This window comes from Chlorocebus sabaeus, chromosome 16 (genome assembly GCF_047675955.1).
Source record: "Chlorocebus sabaeus isolate Y175 chromosome 16, mChlSab1.0.hap1, whole genome shotgun sequence".
In the NCBI taxonomy this organism is placed as follows: domain Eukaryota; kingdom Metazoa; phylum Chordata; class Mammalia; order Primates; family Cercopithecidae; genus Chlorocebus; species Chlorocebus sabaeus.
This window is the reverse complement of record NC_132919.1, coordinates 52,417,592-52,426,636: the sequence shown is the minus strand read 5'-3', so window position 1 is coordinate 52,426,636 and position 9,045 is coordinate 52,417,592. Positions and strand designations below refer to the sequence as shown.

The 9,045-nt window shown below is 51.1% G+C and overlaps 1 long non-coding RNA gene across 1 annotated transcript; it reads right to left on the bottom strand.

The window, feature by feature from the left end:
• Positions 1-512: 512 nt before the first annotated feature.
• Positions 513-5,613, bottom strand: LOC119622127 (uncharacterized). Its single transcript, XR_005238746.1, has 3 exons — positions 5,392-5,613; positions 4,533-4,589; positions 513-1,222 (listed from the first exon to the last, which is right to left on the bottom strand). It is a non-coding gene; the product is annotated as an uncharacterized lncRNA (long non-coding RNA).
• Positions 5,614-9,045: the final 3,432 nt, after the last annotated feature.

Here is a 9,045-nt window from a genome sequence, read left to right as displayed (position 1 = left end):
TTATTTAGAGGTGGGGTCTCACTATATTGCCCAGGCTAGTCTTGAACTCCTGGCCTCAAGCAATCCTTCGGCTTCTGCCCCAAAAGGTGCCGGGATTACAGGCATAGGCCACCACACCCACCCCCCGGGCTCAGTTTCTTTCTTTCTTTCTTTCTTTTTTGTTTTTTGAGATGGAGTTTCACTCTTGTCACCCAAGCTGAAGGGCAATGGCACCATCTCGGCTCACTGCAACCTCCACCTCCCAGGTTCAAGTGATTCTCCTGCCTCAGCCTCTCAAGTAGCTGGAATTACGGGTGCCCGCCACCATGACCAGCTAATATTTGTATTTTTTGTAGAGACGGAGTTTCACTACATTGGCCAGGCTGGTCTGGAACTCCTGATCTCAGGTGATCCGCCCGCCTTGGCCTCCCAAAGTGCTGGGATTACAGCCATGAGCCAATGCGCCCGGCCAGGCCTAGTTTCTTACATGCACTGCCTCATTCCATTCTCACAATAACCCTACGAGGCAGGAATTCTTGTTGTGTCCATTTTATACGTAGACATACTGAGGGCCAGAGAGTTTAAGCAATTTGCCCAAGGAACGCTAGTTAGTCGTGGAAGCAGGATTTGAATCGGCCTGTTGCTCTCTGGCTTCTGTACATCTAGCCATTGTGTGCAAGGCACAGGGAGAAGCTAGTGTTAGCAGAACCTGGATCTAGAAGGCAGCTTCAAGGTGAAGTCAGTCAGTCTTTTGTGCGTCTGAGCACACAGGAGCACATACCCCTTAACTCTAATGCTGGGAGTTAGATAAAAACGGTGAGTAGTTTGGTGTGGCCGGGACCTAGTGGGTAGAAAGGGGGTGATGGAAGATAACGTTGGAATGGTGGGCTGGTGCTGACACTGAAGGTCTTCATACAGCACACTGAGCTCCTGATGGTTCTTAGGGGCATGTTCTAGAAAGATCCTGCTGGTGGTATTAGGGAGGATGAACTGATACATCAGGAGGCCAGAGACCCCTTAGGAGGCCAGAGGGATAGCCCAGGCAAGAGACAGGGAGGCCAGGGAGGAGCTGGAGGGGCGCCAGATGACTCTGCAGGGTACACTGGGTTTGGAGGAGACCTGGGGGCAAAGGGAGGGAATACTCACACCCTCTGTGGTCCCGGGAGCACTTCTAGGGAGAAGGAGGATGGTGCAAGAGGCTTGGAGAGAGAAGCAGCGCTCCACTCGGTCATGACGTAATCCCCTAGGAGATTTGAGAATAGGGGCTTCAGCTCCCCCTCCCCATGAGCATCCTGTGCCCATGGGGGCTTAGCCCTGGGTCCAGGCTTTCAGAGATATCCCTCTGGGCTCTGGACATGTACCCAGAGGTGGTCTGAAGGGAAGGGTGGTTGAGATGGATGGAGAGGCACCGCCCTGGCCAGCCCGGTAGCCTGGCCCCACCTCTGAGGTTCTTCTTGCTTGGCACCCTTTGCCCCCCTTTCTTTCCCTTTCTTTCTTTCTTTCTTTCTTTCTTTCTTTCTCTTCCTTCCTTTCTTTCTTTCTTTCTTTCTTTCTTTCTTTCTTTCTTTCTTTCTTTCTTTCTTTCTTTCTTTCTTTTCTTTCTTTCTTTCTCTTTCTTTCTTTCCTTTCTTTCTTTCTTTTCTTTCTTTCTTCTTTCTTTCTTTCTCTTTCTTTCTTTCTTTTTATTTCTTTCTTTCTCTTTCCTTCCTTCCTTCCTTCTCTCTTTCTCTTTTTTCCTTCCTTCCTTCCCTCCCTCCCTCCCTCCTCCCTCCCTCCCTCTCTCTCTCTCTCTTTCTTTCTTTCTTTTTTTTGGCAGAGTCCTGCTCTGTCTCTCAGGCTGGAGTGCAGTGGCACAATCTCGGCTCATTACAACCTCTGCTTCCTGGGTTCAAGCGATTCTCCTGCCTCAGCCTCCTGTGTAGCTGGGACTACAGATGCCCACCACCACGCCCAACTAATTTTTTTATTTTTAGTAGAGACAGGGTTTCACCATGTTGGCCAGGCTCATCTCGAACTCCTGATCTCTCGTGATCCTCACACCTTGGCCTCCCAAAGTGCTGGGATTACAGGCATGAGCCACTGCACCCGGCCTATTTATTTATTTATTATTTATTTGAGACTGACTCTGGCTCTATGGCACAAGTTGGAGTGCTGTGGCGCAATCTCACCTCCCTGCGAACTCCATCTTCTGGGTTCAAGTGATTCTCCTGCCTCAGCCTCCTGTGTAGCTGGGACTATAGGTGCCCACCACCACGCCTGGCTAATTTTTTCTATTTTTAGTACAGATAGGGTTTTGCCACGTTGGCCAGACTGGTCTCGAACTCCTGACCTCAAGTGATCTGCCCATCTCAGCCTCTCAAAGTGCTAGAATTATAAGCATGAGCCACTGCGCCTGGACTCCCTTTGCCCCATTTCTGATGCCAAGGGGCGCAGGGGCCTGTCCTTACAGGGCTTGCATGGCTGTGTGTGAGGAGGCTGCCCCAAACCAGCGTCCACGCCAGAGCTCAGGTCAGTGGCCTGGAGGAAGCTCTCACGGTGATGTGGAGGCTCCAGCTGCTCTCCTGCCCACGGGCTTCCCACCTCACATTTCTGGAGTTCTGGACTCACCAGCTCTTCCACACTCCCTCCCTCCTCTACTCCGACATAGAAATAAGCAGAGAACATGAATGAGAAGGTGCAAAGGCCGTGATTCAGGGCTTGCTGTATAACAAGGGGGCAGCCACCGCCACCTGTGTTTGAGAGGGACTCAAAGGTGGGCGGGGTAGGGAAGCTTTTGGGTGGCATAAGCCAAAAAGTGTCTGTGACAGAACTCAATTGATTTAGAGGATTATTTGCCAAGGTCGAGGACGCAGCAGGGAAAGAGAAACACACGTTGCAGTAGGATCTGTGGCCTGTGATTTTTGCAAAGAGTTTTGAGGACTTCAACATTTAAAGAGGGGACCGGGCGTGATGGCTCACACCTACAATCCCAGCACTTTGGGAGGCCGAAGCGGGAGGATCACCTAAAGTCGGAGACCAGCCTGGCCAACATGGTGAAACCCCATCTCTACTAAAAATACAAAAACTAGCTGGGTGTGGTGGCGGGTACCTGTAATCCCAGCTACCTGGAAGGCTGAGGCAGGAGAATCGCTTGAACCCAGTAGGCAGAGGTTGCAGTGAGCTGAGATCATGCTACTGCACTCCAGCCTGGGCGACAAGAGCAAGACTCCGTCTCAAAAAAAAATAGTAAGTAAATAAAATAAATAAATAAATGTAAAGAGGGAAGAGCAGGCCAGAGGGGAAGGAAGAAAGGAAAAAAGGAGGGCGAGCAGGCAGGAGGGGAAGGAAGAAAGGAAAAGGGAGGACGAGCAGGCAGGAGGGGAAGGAAGAAAGGAAAAGGGAGGACGAGCAGGCAATGAGGGAAGTGGTTATATTCTTGTGAGGCTTTGATTAGTACTCAGTGAATCCACATTTTACACATGAAAAGAGGTGTGTTTAATAAATCTGTGTTTTACATAAGATAAAGTAAACATGTGAAATGACAGCTGTCTGTTTGGGAACAAAAGGAAGGTAGGTTATTTTTGTTTGTTTTTGTGTAACTCAGCCAGGCATGGGGGCTCCCACCTGTTATCCCAGCACTTTGGGAGGCCAAGGCAGGGGGCTTACTTGAGCCTAAGAGTTCAAGACTAGCCTGGGCAACATGGCAAAACCCCATCCCTACAAAAAATACAAAATATTAGCCAAGTGTGGTGGCATGCACCTGTAGTCCTACCTACTTGGGAGGCTTGAGGTGGGAGGATCACCTGAGCCGGGAGTTCAAGGATGCAGTGGGCTGTGATCCTTGAACTCCAATTGACTCCACTTGGCCAGGACTTGATTTGTAATTGACAGTTTCCCTAATTCTCATCCCCACTTCCAATTTGTCCCCATTTCCAAGAAAAAGTCAAATATGGGCTGGATGCAGGGGCTCACACCTATGATCCCAGCACTTTGGGAGGCTAATGTGGGTAGATCTCTTGAGCCCAGGAATTTGAGACCAGCCTGGGCAACACAGTGAGACCCCATCTCTACAAAAAATATAAAAATTATTCAGGCGTGATGATACACACCTGTAGTCCCAGCTACCTGGGAGGCTGAGGTGGGAGAATTGCTTGAGCCCATGAAGTCGAGGCTGCAGTGAGCCCAGATGGCACCACTGTACTCCGGCCTGAGCAACAGAGTGAGACACTGTCTCACACACACAAAAAAAGTAAAACCAAATATGCCCCTCTAACCAATCCCATAGGATGCCCTGTCCTCTTCTAGTGAGCTGCTTCCACTTTCCTAGGCCCACAGCTTCCATCAAGGCAAACCTGAAGCTTCCCTTTCCTTTCCCCCTCCTCTCCCCTAGCCTCTCCTTCCTCTCCTTTCCTCCTTCCTTCCTTCCTTCCTTCCTTCCCTCCCTCCCTCCCTCCTTCCTTCCTTCCTTCCTTCCTTCCTTCCTTCCTTCCTTCCTTCCTTCCTTCCTTCCTTCCTTCCCTCTCTCTTTCTTTTTTCTTTCTTCTCCTTTTTTCTTTTCGGGGTCCCATTCTCACCCAGGCTGGAGTTCAGAGGCCAGGGTCAGGGTCTGGGTCAGCTTGGCCAGGAGGGACCTGGAGTTCGGAAGGGTGAGAGTCAAGAGAGTGTGCGCCCCACGGTGTTACATTGTTATAATTAATATATTGGAGACAGCTGTCAGGTCTCACTGAGAGGAGGGGCAGTCAATGGTGGGGGAGGGCACTTCCTCCCAGGAGCTGCCTGGGGATCCAACCAGGTGGGGAGGGTTAGGAGCCTCAGGCACTACAGAAGGCAGAATTCTAAGCCGGCCCCATGGACTCCATCCGTGTCCCCAGAGTTACTCCCTTGACCATATCGTAGGGCTACACAGTGAAAGGGATTTGTGGTGGAAGAAAAACGGTACCCTGGCCGGGCGCGGTGGCTCACGCCTATAATCCCAGCACTTTGGGAGGCCAAGACAGGTGGATCACGAGGTCAGGAGATCGAGACCATCCTGGCTAACCTGGTGAAATCCCCTCTCTACTAAAAAATACAAAAAACTAGCCGGGCGTGGTGGCGGGCGCCTGTAGTCCCAGCTACTCTGGAGGCTGAGGCAGGAGAATGGTGTAAACCCGGGAGGCGGAGCTTGCAGTGAGCTGAGATCCGGCCACTGCACTCCAGCCTGGGCGACAGAGCGAGACTCCATCTCAAAAAAAAAAAAAAAAAAAAGAAAAGAAAAGAAAAACGGTACCCCAAGGAAACAGCAGTGACTGGGAGGTCCTGTGGACCTGGGGAGCCAGGTGTCCAGGCTGCCTGTGCCACCATGTCCTGGACTGGCCTCATGGCCCTAGGCCCCACCCTAAGCCCCAGTTTCTACATCTGTGAAGTGAGGCGCTGGCCCAAGTAATCGAACCCTACCTATTGTGATCCAGATTCTTTTGAGCCCCAGGGAAGCCAGGATTAAGGCCGGCTCCCCTGGGTTCCTGCTGGTCAGGTGAGTGTGAGTGGTTTCTTGGGCCTATGGAAGGAAAGAAGCCAAAGAAATCACTCCTGAAAAGTGGCCGCCGTAGGAGCGGGCTGGCTGGGTGATCCCTGCGGCATCCGGGTCCCTGTCCCTGTGCCTCAGTTCCTCTGTGACCTCAAGATGGAAAAGCCACACCTACGAGGAAAAAAAGACTATCTGTGAGAAACAGGTGTGGCTGTTGATTTTTCCAAGGGCTTGGCAGTTTGGGGCTGAAAATCCCCAGGCCATCCACAAGGGGTGTGGTCACAACCCAATAAACACTTCAGTCCCAGAGCCCGGGACCATCCCACCAACCACAAAATATTACACAGGAGGAGCATGAGTCAGGGAGGGGAGGTGGCCCCTCACTGCCCCCACCTCAGTAGGTGGCCCTTCCGACTATGCTACTGCTGTGGGAGATGGTAACACAAGGGTCTCCACGTACAGCCTGCAGGCGTCTCAGCTTCATGTCCTCAGCCTCCTCTCATCCTTCTTTTCTCCAGAAAGGGGTCTAGCAGAAGGCTTGGGCCCTGAAAGCTAAAGAGAAGGGAATGCAACATGGGCAGGGCAGGAGCAGAAGGAGAGAGGAAAACAGTAGGGTTTTTCTGTTTTGTTTTTGAAACGGAATCTCGCATTGTCAGCCGGGCTGGAGTGCAATGGCGCGATCTCGGCTCACTGCAACCTCCTCTTCCCAGGTTCAAGCGATTCTACTGCCTCAGCCTCCCAAGTAGCTGGAATTACAGGCACCCGCCACCACCCCTGGCTAATTTTTTTGTATTTTTAGTAGAGATGGGGTTTCACTATGTTGACCAGGCTGGTTTCAAACGCCTGACCTCGTGATCCACCCGCCTCAGCCTCCCAAAGTGCTGGGATTACAGGGGTGAGCCACCGCACCCTGTCAACAGTAGAAGTTTGAAGATGTGAAGATGGAGTCCCTGGGAGAAAGGAGAGCCTTAGTGGTTTAGAAACCAGAGGTTTAGAGGAGACAGGATGAAAAAATGCAAAAACAAAGGAGTTGCAAGACAAAATGCTTCCCTGACAGAGCTGCTTGGTTGGTAACAACTCAAATTTGGCAAAAGGCACTCTTGGTTTCATCCTAGAATCTACAGTGGCTTATGGTCCTTACTGGGAGGAGAGGGAGCCTGGTTCAGAACCCTCTGTTACCTCTCTGAGGTTCCAGCAGCAGTTCCCAGCCTCTCTCCTCCAGGCTTATCTCCTCTGGTCAATCGGATACCTTCCTTTTGGTTTCGAAAGGGCAGACACATCCAGCCACACCAGTCTCACCGCCCTTGCTGTGCTAAATCCTGTCCAGCTGCCACTGCAGTTTCTGGGCCCCGCGGAATCTTGGCTCCCCGTGCTCTCTGACCAACCACACCACTTGTTCTGCAGACAATCCTGCCATGCCTCTTGCTATCCCAGAGGGAAGGAAAGGCCACAAGACCAGGCAGATGACTGTGCATGGGAGTTTCGAATTAAGTTGTTTAACTGCAGAGAGGAGGCCCCTTTTCAAATCTTCCAGGACCTGAAACTTGACAAGGAAGGGGAAGGCCAAGGTTGAGTCTCAGACATCAGCTCATGAGCTGGAATAAGGTAGCTGCTCAAAGGGTTGTTCTGCTCAGTGGGGCCCCAGCGCGAGGCCCCGCACCTAAGAAAACGCTTTTGGTGGTTTTCCCTGCAGGTGCCTACATTCTTGTGTAACTGTAGGGGAGAGGGGCCTGGGTGAGGGGAGAGGAGGCTTCCACATGGCCTTGCTAATAATAGCATTGAAGGGAGCTAGAAGCACATTAAGCAAAGCCCTGGAAGTGCGTTAAGGGCAGACTCTCAAGGAATCTGGGTGCCCACAGTCAGGCAAGCGGCCGGGTTGAGAAATGGTTGTGGGATGCCCTGTGAGCAGGGTCCTCCCCCTCCTCTTTCCCCTGCCCTACCCTGCCCAATATCAGGCTGTCTGCAGGGCACAGGCCAGGAGCTGCCTCTCTGGGTTGAACACCATCTGGGTGGCCAGGAGGTGGGCCAGGGAATGCCCAGGAAGAGCCAAGTCCTGAAGTCACTGTGCCCAGGCCTGCCCTTCCCTAAGAGGGGGTGTAGAGGGAGTGGGGAGGCAAGCAGGTGGGAGATTGGAAAACTCTGAGGTTGTCTTCAGGGCATGAGACCAGAGTTTGAGGGTGGGGGAGTATCCGGGAGGCAGGTTGGGGCCATTAGTGGGTGAGATCCCTGGTAGTGGGACGAGGCAGGCTGTCCTCCTTCCTTCCTTCCTTCCTTCTGTCCTTCCTTCCTTCCTTCCTTCCTTCTGTCCTTCCTTCCTTCCTTCCTTCCTTCCTTCCTTCCTTCCTTCCTCTTTCTCTCTCCCTCCCCCTTCCTTACCTCTTTCCTCCCTTTCTGTCTCTCTTCCTTCCTTCTTTCCTTCCTTCCTTTCTTCCCTTTTTTCTTTTCTTTCATTCTCCTTTCTTTCTCTCTTCCTTTCTTTCTTTTTTTCTCCTTCTTTCCATCTCCCTTTCTTTCTCTCTTTCTTTCTATTTTTCTCTTTCTTTCTTTTCTTTCTCTCCTTCCTTCCTTCTCTCTCTCTTCCCTCCTTCTTTTCTTCTTTCCTTCCCTTCCTTCCTTCCTTCCTTTTTCTTTCTTTCTTTCTTTCTTTCTTTCTTTCTTTCTTTCTTTCTCTTTCTTTCTTTCTCTTTCTTTCTTTCTTTCTCTTTCTTTCTTTCTTTCTCTCTCTTCCTTTCTTTCTTGTTTTTATTTTTATTTTTATTTTTTGAGCTAGGGTCTCACTTTGTCACCCAGGCTGGATGGAGTGCAGTGACACGACCACAGCTCACTGTAGCCTCAACCTCCCACCTCAGCCTCCTGAATAGCTGGGACTCCAGGCACACGCCACCACACCTGGCTAGTTTTTAAATTTTGGTAGCAACTGTGGGTCTCACTATGTTGCCCAGGCTGGCCTCGAACTCCTGGGCTCCCAAAGTGCTGGGATTCCAGGCATGAGCCGCCGCACTGGCCACCAGGCTGTATTTCTTTTGGGTTCAGAGTGCTCCGCACAGTCTTGAGCCTCTCGTCAGGATGTGCGGTCTCCATGAGGCTCTGAGGGTGTTCAATGAAATGTACAGGAAGCCATTGGCTTGGGCTGAGCTCCTGCACGAGGCCCAGCAGACCAAACCAAAATAGAGTCACTCATGCTGAAGTTCCGCGTCGCCCAGTTGACACTATGTTGTTTATCTGACATTCCAAGTGATCAGGAGAGCGAGGGATAATAACCAGATCCCCAAACAGGCCAGTTTTAGCTAGCATGGTAAGGAAGTCCCCTCTGCTTTAATCTTACAAGGAAAATAACTTTGAAATCTGATGTTTGTTCTGTTTCTGCTTTCAAAGCCAACCTCTACTGCTCAGCTCAATCCGAACACTCATTCTATCATATAAGGTGAGGTGTTGCCCAATTCTAGAATCCAAGTAAAAGCCAATTAAGATCTTTAAATTTTTGTAATTTTGTCTTTTGACAAGAGAAAGGAGCCTGCAGGGGGAGGGGCCATTTCCTCTCTGTCTCTAGATCTCCTGTGTGTATGGGAAGAGCTGGGACCACG